The 15322-nt window shown below is 45.1% G+C and overlaps 1 pseudogene; it reads left to right on the forward strand.

Annotated features, from left to right (window-relative positions):
- Positions 1–13585, forward strand: part of LOC136606241 (uncharacterized) — a 31139-nt pseudogene extending 17554 nt beyond the window's left edge.
- The last annotated feature ends 1737 nt before the right edge of the window (positions 13586–15322 follow it).

Below are 15322 nucleotides of genomic sequence, written 5' to 3' on the forward strand. Positions count from 1 at the left end.
TATCTATGTGCCCTACAATATCATTCTAACCAAACATTCAACTTATCAACGAAAAGATTTTAAGAGGGTTTGGGGTGGGAAGAGGGGGAGGGGGGGTGAAGGAGGGCAGGGAGGGGGGGAGCCGACCCGTGCAGCCTCCATCTATTAGGATGTAGTACCACCAACATTGGAAGCTGTAGCAACCATATATTAACATTACCGGGGGGAGGGGTGGTACCATCTGTCACCCAAGTGGACACCTCTTGTGTATCCCGACGTTGGGTTGATTCGAGCCATGTTGCCAAATATTTGCTGTACCTCGACTCGTCTCTGGCGCACAGCTCCTCTAGGTGCCTTATATTGTCTAGTGCCTCCAGCCACATTATCCGAGAGGGTGGGGAGGTTGACTTCCACCTTCTGGGGATCACTTGCCGTGTGGCTAGGATAAAAAAATCTCAGCAAGGACTTTTTGGCCTGCGCTAAGGATCCAGGGAACATGGACAGCAGAGGAGCGAGTTCCGGTGTTAAGTGAATCGGGTTGCCACTGACCCACGTGTAGAGAGAGCCGATCTCCTGCCAAAGAGGGTGAATCAGCCCGCATGACTACCAGATGTGAATGAACGTACCTTTTTCTGACAGGCATCTCCAGCAGGCATCCGGGTGTTGGGGATAGATTCTGGACAACTTCTCAGGCGTCCTGTACCACCTCATCAGGATTTTGTAATTTGTTTGAGATGTTAGTTTTAAATGTCAATGTGTAGGCTTTCCTCCATGCCTCCTCTGTAGGTGCCTCCCTCAGGTCATGCTCCCATTCCCTCTCCAAGCCCCACCCTATGTCGCGAGTTTCCTTGTCCACCAAAAATCTATAAAGGTCCAAAATTTTACTGGTGTTCGTCTGATTACAGACGAAATGTTTCTCAAAGGGTGTCGGCGGGGTGTTTATTTAGTCTAGCTCGCCCAGGGATCTTATATAGTGGCATAATTGCAGATACTGGAACCATGCTTCAGCTGGGGACCTCCTCTTCCGAGCACCTCCCCCAGGGTTTTGAGTCCTACTGCCCCCAACAGATCTTTAAAGGTGTTGTCCTGCGGCAGCAAGTGGGTCTATACACTTCTGTATGGCCATATTAATGCACTTTGTAATGTACATTGTGCATTAATTATGAGCCATACAGAAGTTATCAAAAGTTTTATACTTACCTGCTCCGTTGCTGGCGTCCTCGTCTCCATGGTGCCGACTAATTTTCGGCCTCTAATGGCCAAATTAGCCGCGCTTGAGCAGTCCGGGTCTTCTGCTGTCTTCAATGGGGCCGCTCGTGCAGAATGCCGGCTCCGTGTAGCTCCGCCCCGTCACGTGCCGATTCCAGCCAATCAGGAGGCTGGAATCGGCAATGGACCGCACAGAAGCCCTGCGGTCCACGGAGAGACAGGATCCCGGCGGCCATCTTCAGCAGGTGAGTATGAAGACGCCGGACCGCCGGGATTCGGGTAAGTACTACCCGGTGTGTTTTTTTAACCCCTGCATCGGGGTTGTCTCGCGCCGAACGGGGGGGGGGGGTTAAAAAAAAATTTTAAAAACCCGTTTCGGCGCGGGACAACCCCTTTAACCCCTCGGTATCTCTGCTGGGCATGTGATTGTCATTATGTCTGTAAGAGACGATCCTTTGTAGGCAAAAGGGATATCTGTATTGCCTACTAAGGGCGTTAGGGGACCGGGTCTCACTATTAATTTTGCTTTAGTGGCTGGTCCTACCCATGTCGATAGGATGTTTTCAATGAAGGGAGAGAGTCCCAAATTTCTGTAGCTCGCCTGTCCTGACAGCCACAGTATACCTTGTCCCTTGTATGGGATTGCGTCCTGTTCCATCCTCACCCATCGTTTTGGGGGTTCCTATTGATTAGGTCTAGTATGCGTCCTGACAGCGTAGCCTTGTAATAGAGTGCTATATTTGGTACTCCCATCCCTCCTCGTTCTCGCGGGCCCGTGAGGGCTCTCCAATTGCGTCTGGGTGGTCGTCCGCCCCATATGAATCTCATCCTTATTCTCCTAATCTGGTCTAGAAATGCTCCTCAGAGGTGCACCGGCACCGTTTGAAGGGTATATAATAGCCTGGGAAGAACATTCATTTTGACGGAGCTAATTCTGCCAAACCAGGAAAGGGGCGCTGTGCGCCATCTGTCCATGTCTTCCTCTAGTTTGGTTAAAAGGGGCTTGTAGTTTTTTTGGAAGAGGTCGGCAATATCTGGTGTGATTATGATTCCCAAATATTTAATGCTATCTTTGGCCCAGGAGAAAGGATAAGCGGATTTCAGGGCCTCCGATTCATCTTCCAGGATATTGACGTTGAGTATTTCTGATTTACTCAGATTTACCTTAAAGTTTGAGAGTCGGCCGAAACGGTGGAACTCTTTCAGTATGCTAGGGAGGGCAATTCTGGGATTGGTTATATAGATTAACAGGTCGTCGGCATATAGGGCTATTTTTTGCTCTTCGTTTTTTGTCTGGATCCCCCTGATGTTGGCATTTTTCCGGAGGGCATTTGCCAAGGTCTCCATGACTATAATGTATAGAAAGGGGCATAGGGGGCAGCCTTGCCGGGTGCCATTTTTGATTTGGATTTGTTGGGAGAGCCTGCCGTTAACTCTGATTCGTGCGGTCGGGTTCGAGTATAGTGCCATAACCCATCCCAGGAACCTCGGACCTAACCCTATTTGCTCGAGGGCAGTCCCCAAGAAACCCCATACCACCCTGTCAAATGCTTTCTTAGCATCCACGGTTAAGAGACATAGTTGTTCCCTCGAGCTCTGCGCCCTAGACAAGAGCGACAGTGTTCGTATTGTGTTGTCTCCTGCTTCCCTGCCAGGCACGAATCCCACCTGGTCCTCGTGGATCAAGGCGGGAATGTGTGGTTGGAGACAGCCCGCGAGCATCTTTGAGAACAGTTTCGTGTCCACGTTTAGGAACGATATCGGCCTGTAGCTCCCGCACTGAGTAGGGTCCTTTCCCGGCTTGGGCAAGACCGTAATCACAGCTTGTAGGGCCTGTTTCGGGAAGGGGCAGTCCCCCGAGATCGCGTTAAATGCTTCAAGTAACATGGGGGCTAGTTGATCTACAAAAGTTTTGAAGAAGCGGGGCGTAAAGCCATCTGGGCCTGGGCTTTTGCCTGACTTCAGTGACATTATTGCTTCTTTCAGCTCTTGTAGTGTGAAATCCCTTTCCAGGGCCTGCTTATCGGGCTCTGGTATGACGTTGGGCGTGTGCATTGCAATATATGCGTTTCTATCATTAATTGGTTCTTTTTCCGAAGCTCCTCTTCCTTCTTCTAAATTATATAAGCTCTGGTAGAAAGCCTGGTAGCTTTCAAGGATTCCAGTGTTGTTATGCACTAGCCCCTCCCCATGGCTTTTAATCCCGAATATGTATGTCTGCTGGGACCTAGGGTTCAGGGCCCTTGCCAGTCCCCTACCACACTTGTCACCGTATTCATAGCACCACCCTTTTAGTTTGTCCCTCTGACAGAGTGAGGCCTGGTTAAGTATACGAAGTATTTCCGTCCGTGTTGAGGAGATTTCTGCAGTGATGGTATCTGTCTGCGATCTCTTATTAATTGTCTCCAGGTTATCTAAACGTTTTAGGAGCTCTTCTAGTTTAGCTGATCTAAGTTTTTTGAGCCTAGCCCCATGTGCGATAAATATCCCTCGCAGGACACACTTGAGGGCTTCCCATTTTGTGAGGGTATATATATATATTGCCATATGTTCTTTATACTTTTATACCTATATGCAAGTTTTATTCAATTCCAAATGAGAAAAAACTTAAATGTCGCCTTACATCAGATATCCCAAGGCTTTGCAAGAAGATGTTCTAGAAATTCAGAGAAGATACCGAACCAGACGCAAGGACGCATGTACTTGGCTGTTTTCCCAGAAGCCCATATCAAGATGTTCAACCATGTACATAATTTTCACTGTCTTAGGCCCGAAATCCGGACTTCTTAGAATTAAGTGGGTGATTCTTTGTACTGGAGTTAATTGAATACGTGATTTTCTGTACGTAAGCCAGAGGCGCCAGTATCAAGATAATGACTGTTATATGATTTTCACTGTCTCAGTCCGCAAATCCGGACTTCCCATATATGGTTATGAGCCCATCACCCCCTGGGGGATGGGACAAAGTGTATAAGATCTCATGTAATCTGTAATAAAGTACAGCGTCGACGTGGGCACAGCCGCAGCCATGTCCCGTGTGAGAAACTATACCAGACCTCTGTGTGGTGTCTATTCTTACGGCCGGCAACGGGGCAAGTGGGGTGGGCCCGATTGGTGTTGCACTTAGAATTTTAACCCTCATAAATGGCGCCCGAACGTGCGGCGGTAAAATCGGAGCTTACAACGCATTCCACCCGGATCCTGGCTACTGAGAAACCGTCCTGCTGCAAACCGAGCCTGATCAACTCACTTAGAACTCCAGGTAAGACAAGCATATATTTAGGTTGTGCTTTACACTGCGAGTCTTGCAGCAGGACTGACTATCTGTGGTTTGTGACCGGACGGGTTGGGTTAAGAGTTCTACACGGTAACTCGTGTGGGCTCCGGGTTTGCCGTCATGGACCACTGACCGTGATATGCGCACCAATGGCTCACCCAGAAACTAGTCTGTAGTCTATTTGTTGTTGAAGTCCGTAGCGTTTTAGCGATAGTGGAGATTGTTTGATTGTTTGTTGTATCTGCAGAATTTTTTTCCTCTTACTTTTCATTTGGTCTCACAGACGAAGGAACCCTCCGCTTGAGTTTATTTAGTTGTTAATGGTTTAGAGGAGAGGGAAGCACTCTGTAAGACAGGTCCCATTGACGAAGGAACCCTCCGTTTTAGTGTAGTTTAGTTGTTGATGGTTTAGCTGAGGAGAGGGATGTACTCTTTGGGACTGGTTCCATAAGAATAAGATGCCTTCGGTTGTATTGCCATATATAAGGGGCTGACAATTCGGGTCAGAAGGATTCACTCTATGGAGCGTGTTATTTTTATTATTGTTGATGTTCTAATATGTGTAAGACCTTATTAAAGAAGATAGAGCCCCTCAAGGGCTGCCGCCGTGTGGATGAATCTGTAAAATGTAAGAAAACTCTAATGAAAATGTGTGACACCGACCAGCACGGCAGATTACAAAATGGTGTCTGGATGGAGGTCTTTAGGACCGAGAGGTGCCTTGGAAGACCAAGGTTTGCTAAAGAGAGAGAGACAGTCAGAGTAAGTTAAGTATGTACACATTATTTGTTTAAGACAGTATCCGTAAGTGAAATGTTGAAAAGTACAGTAAGTGATCAAGAGGGCGTCAGGAGAGTGTCTATTGAAGGTTATATTGGCAGTTAGGTAGGGAGAAAAGTGCTGAAGGAGCAAGCAAGTCGATAAGTAAGTTACAATGCACGTGATTTGTTGGTAAAGAGAGAAAGAAAATGTGTATAATACAAGATAGATAATAGATAATATGTATAATCCATACTAGGTGGATATATATGTGTATATATATATACTGTAGTGCAAATAGTTAACAGCTTGCTTGTAGGGGAGAAGAGGCTTGTTGACATGTAGCTGCGACTCTGTGTAGCCTTCCAAGGTCAGGAAGATAACAGCGAGAGAGAAAATGTAATAACATCCTTGGTTAATATCTTGGCTTGCTTGCAATGAATTGAAATGAATTTAATTAGTTATACTGTCTTAGTAGGCAGGGAAATATAGTAATTTCTAATGTATATTCTTACTTATACAGGGGTTGAAAATGAATGTTGCAAGGTCCCAGGATATGTGTTAATTATGATTTCAAATGTTTTTTCAATAGTTTAAGCTAAAACTTATTCAGCCTGTGTTTCATAGTCGCGGAGAGATAAGACATGTTTTAAAATGGTGGGGGCTTTCAGAACTCACTCCAAATTCAGGGTCACAGAAACTAAATACTTCAGCGTTTAATACAGCACATAATAGCTTCAGTAGATAAGAAATATAGAATATTTCAGTCACTCAGCAAACTTTTTCACATAATTTGTCAAAGATAGCGCTCATTCACAATCTCATCTCAATAGAATTATGTACTTTATAAAATAATAGCACTCACCTCAATGTTTTTCAACTGATGTATGTATGTTTGCCAAACTTTTTTTTCTGTGCATCTGTGTGTACTGGTACACCTTCAAGGGGGGTGACGGAGCAGACTTGAGAGCATGGATGGATGTGAGTTAGTGACCCGTGTTCAAGCTGTGGTGGAATGTGTGATGCAGATAAATGACTGGGGATAAAAGGCCTCCCCATGCATGGGACTTTGCTTGGTTGTGATGTGGATGCTTGGACTGTTACGCTGAAATGGTTCTGAGAAGACGGAGCCAATATCGAAGGGGTGGAGCTATATGATGTAATAGTACGTAATAATGTTTCATCCCTCCTCTTGCACGAGGGAGGGGGTGAGAATTTTGAGCAGCTAGTAAAAGTTTTTTTTTGTTTTTTTTTCTCCTGTCTCAGATTTGATAAGACTGCAGGCAGGAACAGACTAATAATGAATTCACTTAAAGGGATATCACATTTCAAATATGAGTAGATGTTTTGTAGATTATTCTGCCCCGGTGTAACTCATGTTTCTGCTATTGGTGTTAACATTTTACAGGCCTTATCTGCATCCATCAAATCTTTTTACAATGTTATAATAACTTAAACCCGGCTACTATTTCTTCCAATTGAGTACCCTGGTTTAAAGGGGGGGAGGAGAAGGCATAGGTGATCTAGGTATTGCAAGTCAGCCATTTTAGGTATTGCAAGTCAGCCATTTTAGGTATTGCAAGTCAGCCATTTTAGGTATTGCAAGTCAGCCATTTTAGGTATTGCAAATCAGCCATTTTTAAATTTTTTGCAAGCCATTTTTTTTTTATTTTTTCATTTTTTGCAACAAGGTTCTGATCTTTTTGAAATACAATACCAGCCTGATTGTCTAGCAGTAATGCAACAAGAAAATTTAAGTTTTAAAAAAGTTACTGAAAGCCCTTGTTAATAATGCATATTTTGAGTTGTTTTTTATAGATGGTACCCAGGGTGATTGACGACTCCACACTGGATATACGGTGGTTACACAACAAGATGTCCTAAAAAGCAGAATGTCTCCGCATGTCGCAGTACAAGAAGCGGAATTAAAAGCACTCACGGAGGCGTGTAGAGTGGAGGAAGGTAAGACGGCAAACATTTACACTGACTCCCGGTATGCATTTGGCATAGCTCATGATTAAGGCCCAACATGGAAGGCCAGACAGTTTTTTACCACAGCAGGACAGCCAATTAAGAATGATGCAGCGGTGCAGTCTCATGGAGGCCCTACTTCTACATGACAAGGTGGAAAGCTCACACCAATTCCTACACCGGAGAAGCAAGAGGCAACGCCATCACAGACCACACAGCAAAAGCAGCGGCCCTTAAGCCGTGGAAGAAAGAAGAAAAGAAGAATTTGATAATAACTTTGGACTTTGATATAAACTCGGACTTTGATAAAACCTTGAACTTTGATTTGAACTTGGACTTTGATAAAAATCTTGGACTTTGATTATAACTTTGGACTTTGACTAAAACTACAAATGGACTAAAAAGGGACGGCGTATGGTGAACAGTCAACAGAACTTGCTTACCATAGTCCCTGTGCCCATGATGGCCCAGCTGACGCACGGAAAGACGCACCTCTCAAAGCAGTAATGATGTCGACGCTTGAACAAGGACGGGTGGCTCCTTGGTTTTCTGTAGCTGCTGCATCATTTGTCCAATTTTGCATGATCTTTGCCGTAAAGCAACAGGGCAGAAGTAAATTTGCCACATCACACTTGCCTAGACCACTCTACCCATTTCAGGGATTGCAAATTGGCTACACTCAGCTCCTACTTGTTGGGAAGCATGAAAATGTGCTTGTTGTTGTTAATGTTTTTCAGGTTGGAGACCTACTCTGTTACCAAAGTAAATAAGCAGGTAATCGCACAGAAGCTCATGAATGAGGTAATCCGCAGATATGGGGTACCGGAAGTGATTGAGTCAAACAAAGGTACACACTTCACAGGTGAAATAATGCAACACATGTCTGTTTTGGGTATATTCCAGGTTTTTCACACACCCTACCATCCGCGGAGTAGTGGGAAAGTAGATCCATGGGCAATGAAGTAAATGGTAAATCTTGAATTGAGTGTCTTTCATTAGTTTTTCTTTTTCTCCGGAGGATACATGCCACAGTAGCTGAGTTTGGGGAATGATTCTCTTGTTAATTTTGTCATAGGCCTCTCCAAGGAATTGTTAGTAATGTATTCTGTAGTCTCTGCTTTTCTCCCAGGTCCTACAGATGAGTGTCACTATCTAAAACCAGGTGACAGGGTCTATGTGGAAAAGTTTGAGAGAGAAACCCGGTTTGAATGTCCTTACCAGATGTTGTTCACCACCCCAACTGCAGTCAAGCTTGAAGAAAAGCCCACTTGGATCCACACTTCGCACTGAAAAAACTAATGATCCTGCATATCCTTTAAATGCTATAATGTGGTACAATTCCTCCAACACACACCTTTGACTACTGTACACTAGCCCCCTGTTTCAGAACAAATTAATATAATCAAATGTGCAATATGGAGACTACACTGAGGGTGAGAATCCAATACCGCATCGTGCTAAGAGAGAAGTTAACGTTCAAGATGGTAACTTTGACCCACATGTATCAATAGGAGTGCCAAGGGGGGTGCGAGATTAATTTAATTCTAGACATCAGGTTAAAGCAGGTTTTGAGTCCTTATTTGTTATTGTCACTGTTAATAATAATGTAGATTGGATGAATTATATCTATTACAATCAGCAGAGGTTTGTAAACTACACCAGAGATGCTTCGCAAGGGTTAGCTGACCAGTTAGGGCCCACTGCATCCATGGCGTTCCAAAATAGAGTGGCCGTGGATATGATTTTAGCAGAAAGAGGTTGGGTATGTAATTTTCTGTATGTGTATTATCCCTTTGATCAAAGAGTATGAGTAAGGGACTGGATAATGTGACCAAAATTTCCCTTGTTTGAAAAAGATGAAGAGCCAGTTCCGATAATGCCAACCACGTACGTTACCAGAAGAATGGAGAGATGGACTAGTACTGTGTCTGCCTCAGTCTCATAAGATGGACTGTCAGTGGACTTCCCATTTGCCTAGGGAAAGTGCAGAAGACCTTAGGTTCTGGCGAGGGCACACCCTGTGGGGTGTTAACTTGTACAGATAGAGGGTATGGATGCCCGGAAATAAGCCCAGGGAATCCATGGCCTCCTTCTGAGGTGAGGTAGGGATCCCTCCCTTTTAGGAGTAGGGACTTACGGGCAGTGGAGAAACCCTGACGCAAGGGAGAGACGACCGAGGAAGAGTGCAAGGTCTGATGCTTGATCTCCATATTAAGTTTTTTAGGGGGGTTTGTGAGGGTATATATATATATTGCCATATGTTCTTTATACTTTTATACCTATATGCAAGTTTTATTCAATTCCAAATGAGAAAAAACTTAAATGTCGCCTTACATCAGATATCCCAAGGCTTTGCAAGAAGATGTTCTAGAAATTCAGAGAAGATACCGAACCAGACGCAAGGACGCATGTACTTGGCTGTTTTCCCAGAAGCCCATATCAAGATGTTCAACCATGTACATAATTTTCACTGTCTTAGGCCCGAAATCCGGACTTCTTAGAATTAAGTGGGTGATTCTTTGTACTGGAGTTAATTGAATACGTGATTTTCTGTACGTAAGCCAGAGGCGCCAGTATCAAGATAATGACTGTTATATGATTTTCACTGTCTCAGTCCGCAAATCCGGACTTCCCATATATGGTTATGAGCCCATCACCCCCTGGGGGATGGGACAAAGTGTATAAGATCTCATGTAATCTGTAATAAAGTACGGCGTCGACGTGGGCACAGCCGCAGCCATGTCCCGTGTGAGAAACTATACCAGACCTCTGTGTGGTGTCTATTCTTACGGCCGGCAACGGGGCAAGTGGGGTGGGCCCGATTGGTGTTGCACTTAGAATTTTAACCCTCATAATTTGATGGGGGGGGGGGATGTAGGATCTGTCATGTGATTTGATCTAAAGTCGTCTATAGTCTGCTGTATCTCCTGTTTACAGGCTGCATCATCCAACAAATTGTCATTCAAACGCCAACTGAAAGATGTATTGTCTCTACTGCCTGTCTTCAGAGACCCCCAGACTGGAGCATGGTCTGACCATATGAACGTTCCCATTGAGGAGGAAGGTGATCTATCTAGTAACACATGTAAAATGTATAGGTATTCAAGTCTGTGATAGTTGTTATGTGCGGGTGAGTAATAGCTATAATCTTTCTCCCCTGGGTGTAGTGTTCTCCAAAGGTCTACCAGTCTGAGGTTGGCTAATTCTGACCTGAGTTTGTGTTTGGTGGAGGGGTAGACCCCCGTCTTACCCCCCGATGAGTCTCGTGTCGGGTCCATGCTTAGATTAAAGTCTCCTCCGAGGATGATGCCCCATCCGTCCGCGAAGCTCGCCAGAGTCCTCAACACCCGGATGCCAAACTGTTTCTGACCTTGATTTGGGAAATAAACATTTGCCACTGTTAAAGTTTCATTATTTACAGAGTTTTATAAATGCATATCTCCCATTATTATCCATTTCGGATGCTATGATTTTATGCGGTAGGCTCTTGTGAATGGCGATGGAGGTTCCGCCTGCTTTTTTAGTTGGGTGGGGGCTGTGGACCCAAGTAGTAGGCTGGGTTCACACAGGGCGGAATTACCGCGGAAATATTGCGGTTTTTCTGCTGCGGATTTGCAGCAACCTAGCCGCAAATCCGCACCGAAAGTCAAAAGTGAACTACGGTTTTCACCGGTTCTACCGCTGATAAATCCGCAGTAGAAGTTTTTGGAATTTAGGAATTTTAATGTAGTCGCGGTTTTAGGTGCGGATTGGCATGCGTATTTTAGGTGCAGATTCTAGGCTTAGGGGAAAAAAAAACTGTTTCCTGTGATGTCATTGTCCCTGCCCATTTCAGCACAGGGAAGGGAGGATCCGTAGCCATTTTGTCTATCACCAGCAGCATGGAAGCAGCACGTAGACTGAGGCTCCGCCGTGCTTACCGGCGCAAACTCCTCCTGCTCGTTGTGTTGATGTAGACAGAAAAATCTAAAAAGGTGAGCAATTTCTCATTGTAAAATGTGTGCTTAATTAACTACATTGTTGTTGAAAGTGTTTGTTGAAACAGTGTGTACTATAGTGTGATTGAGGCCATGTCTTTTATTAATTATTGCCAATTTTCTACTACAGACCAATCGTGCTTCCCGACGCCACCGCCGTTTCTGGGTCCACCCCCTTCTCACAGAAAGGGGGACCAAGGGTCATTTTGCCAGTCTCTTCCAGGATTTGAAAAAGTAATCCAAGTACTGCACGTGAATTGGTTTGACGTTTTTACAGAGAATAGTTATTTAATTTTGCTCGCTCTCTCTTTCTCTCTCTGCAGCCATCCTGAGAAGTTCTTCTCTTTTTGTCGCCTGCCTATGGAGGCCTTTGAGCGCCTTATGGAGCTGGTGCGCCGGGACCTGACCTTCCAAGATACGCAGATGAGGGAGGCGATCACTGCAGAAGAAAGGCTGCTCATCACCCTTCGGTATGTAACCTTTGTTATTCCAATCACTTAATTCTGTCTTGTATTTTGTGAATGCACACCATGGACGTCTGTATAGGACTGCGCTTATTATGCAACCCTTTTTCAGCGGCTATGTTAAGTAGTCAAGCGGAAGACTCCATTGTTAAAATTCACGCCCAACGTGGAGTTGTACGTACAGTCGTTCGTTATCCGAAAGTTGCGTGGTTGTGATTATTCTCGCCCCTTCCATGCATATGTACCCCATGCTTAACCCTATCCAACCCTATGTGTCTGTCCCGACATCATCTTTTGCCTCCGCTGCTCCGATGTCGATACAGACCACGCACTTCCGTACAGGAGTGCATCCGCACCCAATCATCAAACACTTTGGGTGCAGGTGCACTCCTGCACTGAACCTGTTCCAGTACCTGTTCCAGTACCCCCGGTTTTCTACCTTTTCTGCCCACGCCTATACACATAGCGAAGTGATCACGAGCGACAGTTATAGCTTATCTCTTGCTGCTTGCAATGGGGATACTGCCGGAGTTACCAGTTGCCACCGTAGCCTCTTGAACGGCTTCCCTGTGATCCGGTACCTTTGGAAGAAGCACATTAAACTGTCCGTTGTCCTTAATATTCTCTCTTCGGCCACCTAGCATGGCCATCAGGATGATGCTGGTTGACTTCAGAAACCGATCCGCAGAAGAGAGAATGTTGAACTTACCGAACTGCCTCTACCATCAGTGTGCTGCGCACCTGCACCCTCCGGAGTCTTGTTCATTTTATACGGGATTAGGGAACATGTTTGTCTTTGCTCATTCTCTCTCTTCATCTACTATAATGTTGTGGATGGGGAGAATGGATGAGGAAAAATGTTGAGCTTGTAAAGTGTAAATCCACCATCCCAAATGCTCCCTTCCTGCTGCAATGCATACCTTATTTCTGTGCCCAAAATTCTACCACGTTCTCCTATAAATTGCGTGTAGAGTGCAACAGGTGAATACGGTATATAATTAAGTGTTGTGGCAATGTAGGTCTTGTGAGTATACTAAAATATCTTTTTCTTTTCTGCTTTTTTTCAGCTTTCTGGCCACAGGAGAGAGCTATGCATCCCTGCATCTCCAATTTCGTGTTGGTAAATCTACCATCAACGAAATTGTGAGGTACACATGCAGCGCCATCTGGCAGAAGTTGCAGCCCATTGTGATGCCTTCACCATCCGAGGACTCTTGGCAACGTGTCGCGGCAGGCTTTCAAACTGTTGCCAAATTTCCAAACTGCCTAGGCGCGGTCGATGGCAAACATATCCGTGTGCTTCAGCCAGCGTACTCGGGCTCCAGGTTTTATAACTACAAAAAATATTTTTCGGTAGTCCTGATGGCGATGTGTGATGCACATTGCAAATTTTTTGCGTCGGCGCCTATGGCAGCACTAGAGATTCTTGGGTGCTGCGAACGTCACAGATTTGGATGCAAATTCTTCGAGATGGCGTTACGTTCCCAGCCCCCCAACCTTTTCCGGGAACCACACATCCAGTCCCCTTTGAGATAGTATCGGATGAGGCTTTCCATCTTATGCCAAACCTGCTGCGCCCATACCCACAAAGAGGACTGAATGCCTGGAAGAGGATCTTTAATTATAGGCTGAGCCGGGCACGTCGAGTGGTTGAGTGTGCCTTCGGGATTATGGTAAGTCAGTGGAGGGTTCTAGGGACTACCCTGATGGTAGACCCTACCACAGTTGATGACCTTGTCAAGGCATGTTGTGTTCTTCACAACTATCTCCGGGAATATCGCCCCGAGGTAGATGTTGAAGAACTCGAACCTGCCTTTGACACGGTCATCAACTGGGGAGCAGGTCGCCCGTCGGCTACCGCTTTGCAGGTATGCGAACACTTCACTGCCTATTTCCTCAGTCCCGAAGGCACCGTGCGATGGCGTGCAGCACTAAGAACTGCAGCGTGATCCCCCGGCGACCAGCTCCAGAAGGACACAGAAGACAAGACAGCATTTCCAAACAAAATGTCTTTATTTATGCACTATCAAAGATGCTCCACCACATGTGCCGAATTGTGCAAGGCAGTTTAAAATTTTGTTCACAAAACAGTTATATATAAATAAAAAAAATTGTAATTTAAAAAACTCTCTTTTTTTTTTCACCCAAAACCAACGTGAGAAAGTTACATTAAAATGGTGATAATCGAAACCCACTGTGGAGCAGGACAAGTATTCAGAACACTGCTTGTGCATAGATTTTTAAATGTATGCTTGGTAACCGCATAACTATGTAACCATGCAAACTGCATGAATTGGAAACGTAATATTTTAACGCAGTGGTCCGCATACAAATGCAGGACGTAGCACCACAACCTCGGGAGACATCCGGTGCGCACCAGCAGGGCATGAATTCTCAGTCTCAATTTTTTTAGGTTCAATTTAGACAGAATGTGTCGGTTGGTTTGCAGGCAAGCATGTAGTACACATACACATACATAATAAAAGAAATCCCTGTGGCAAATTGCTCAAAGAAATGTGCTTCAGTAGTTTTCATAGTTTGTAATTTTTGCAAAAATTTTAGGAATTGCTACTTTTCCGAGTCCACATCCAACGAACTGCCAATCAAGTGAGGAATGCGGTGTTGGTTTACAAACGATTCATTCCAAAATGGAAAACTACAATTCCATAATTATTGCAAAGACGAAACCACCTATTCTAGCCCCTGAAACAGTAGACATATGGCACGTGATAACAGTAGTTTCTTGTGAAGTGCTTCCTTCCTGTATGTTGCACGGCAATCCACTACCCAATTATCTTTCGCCTAACTTGAAGGAGAGACCTCAAGCAAAAAAAAATGATGGGAACAGGCCTGCATAATGCCCCTGTTCACAGCAGTTTTTTTTTTTTTTCATGTTGTCTGACCTCAAATGTTTGGTACATTTGAGAGCACATGAAGATGCACAAAAAAAAAAATTTAAAACAAAAAAAAGGGACATTGACCACGAGAAGTTAGTTACCCCAACGTAGGAGGACAGCCAGCCATGTAATGAAAAAAGGCACAAGGAAAAACACATTCCTTCGTGATCAGTTACACCACTATTGGAGCATTTCGCAGTAATGCAACTGAAGGGAAGGAATGTGTCAGCATTGTCTACATAGCAGCAGAGCAGTAAGTAGCCGGCAGTGATCTATTGTACAAAATTTGTCCCCAATCTTTCCCATGGCCATCCGGTTGAATTTCTGGGGCACCCGGAAACCCCATGCAGTGTCCCAGAAGGCTACAGCAGTATGGAAGATGCTATATCCAGTGGTTGCGTTCACGACATTGCAGTGATCCACCTGCAACTGTCGCGATCACTGCAATGTCGTATAACTCATGAACGACCCTTCTCCACTACCTGATTGAGAACTGGATGGTGGCGAGTACAAGACAGAGGTAGTATGTTACGATGGTTGATGCAAAGGGCTGCTCATCATTGACAGAAACGACGGTTGGGAAGGGAAACCGGCCGTGACCGTGTCGGAGTAGCCAGTGTCTTGAGAGACATACTGAATGGGGTATCCCGGCGTCCTACAAATCCTGCCCGGTTGGTCAGGGAAAGATTGGGGTGGAGGTAACATGCGTGTAGACGGCGGCACAGCAAAGGCCGCATTTTTCATAGCCTTAATTATGTCCCAGCTGTCGGCAATGGGCCTTTGAGACGC

The sequence above is a fragment of the Eleutherodactylus coqui genome, chromosome 1 (genome assembly GCF_035609145.1).
Source record: "Eleutherodactylus coqui strain aEleCoq1 chromosome 1, aEleCoq1.hap1, whole genome shotgun sequence".
Classification (NCBI taxonomy): Eukaryota; Metazoa; Chordata; class Amphibia; order Anura; family Eleutherodactylidae; genus Eleutherodactylus; species Eleutherodactylus coqui.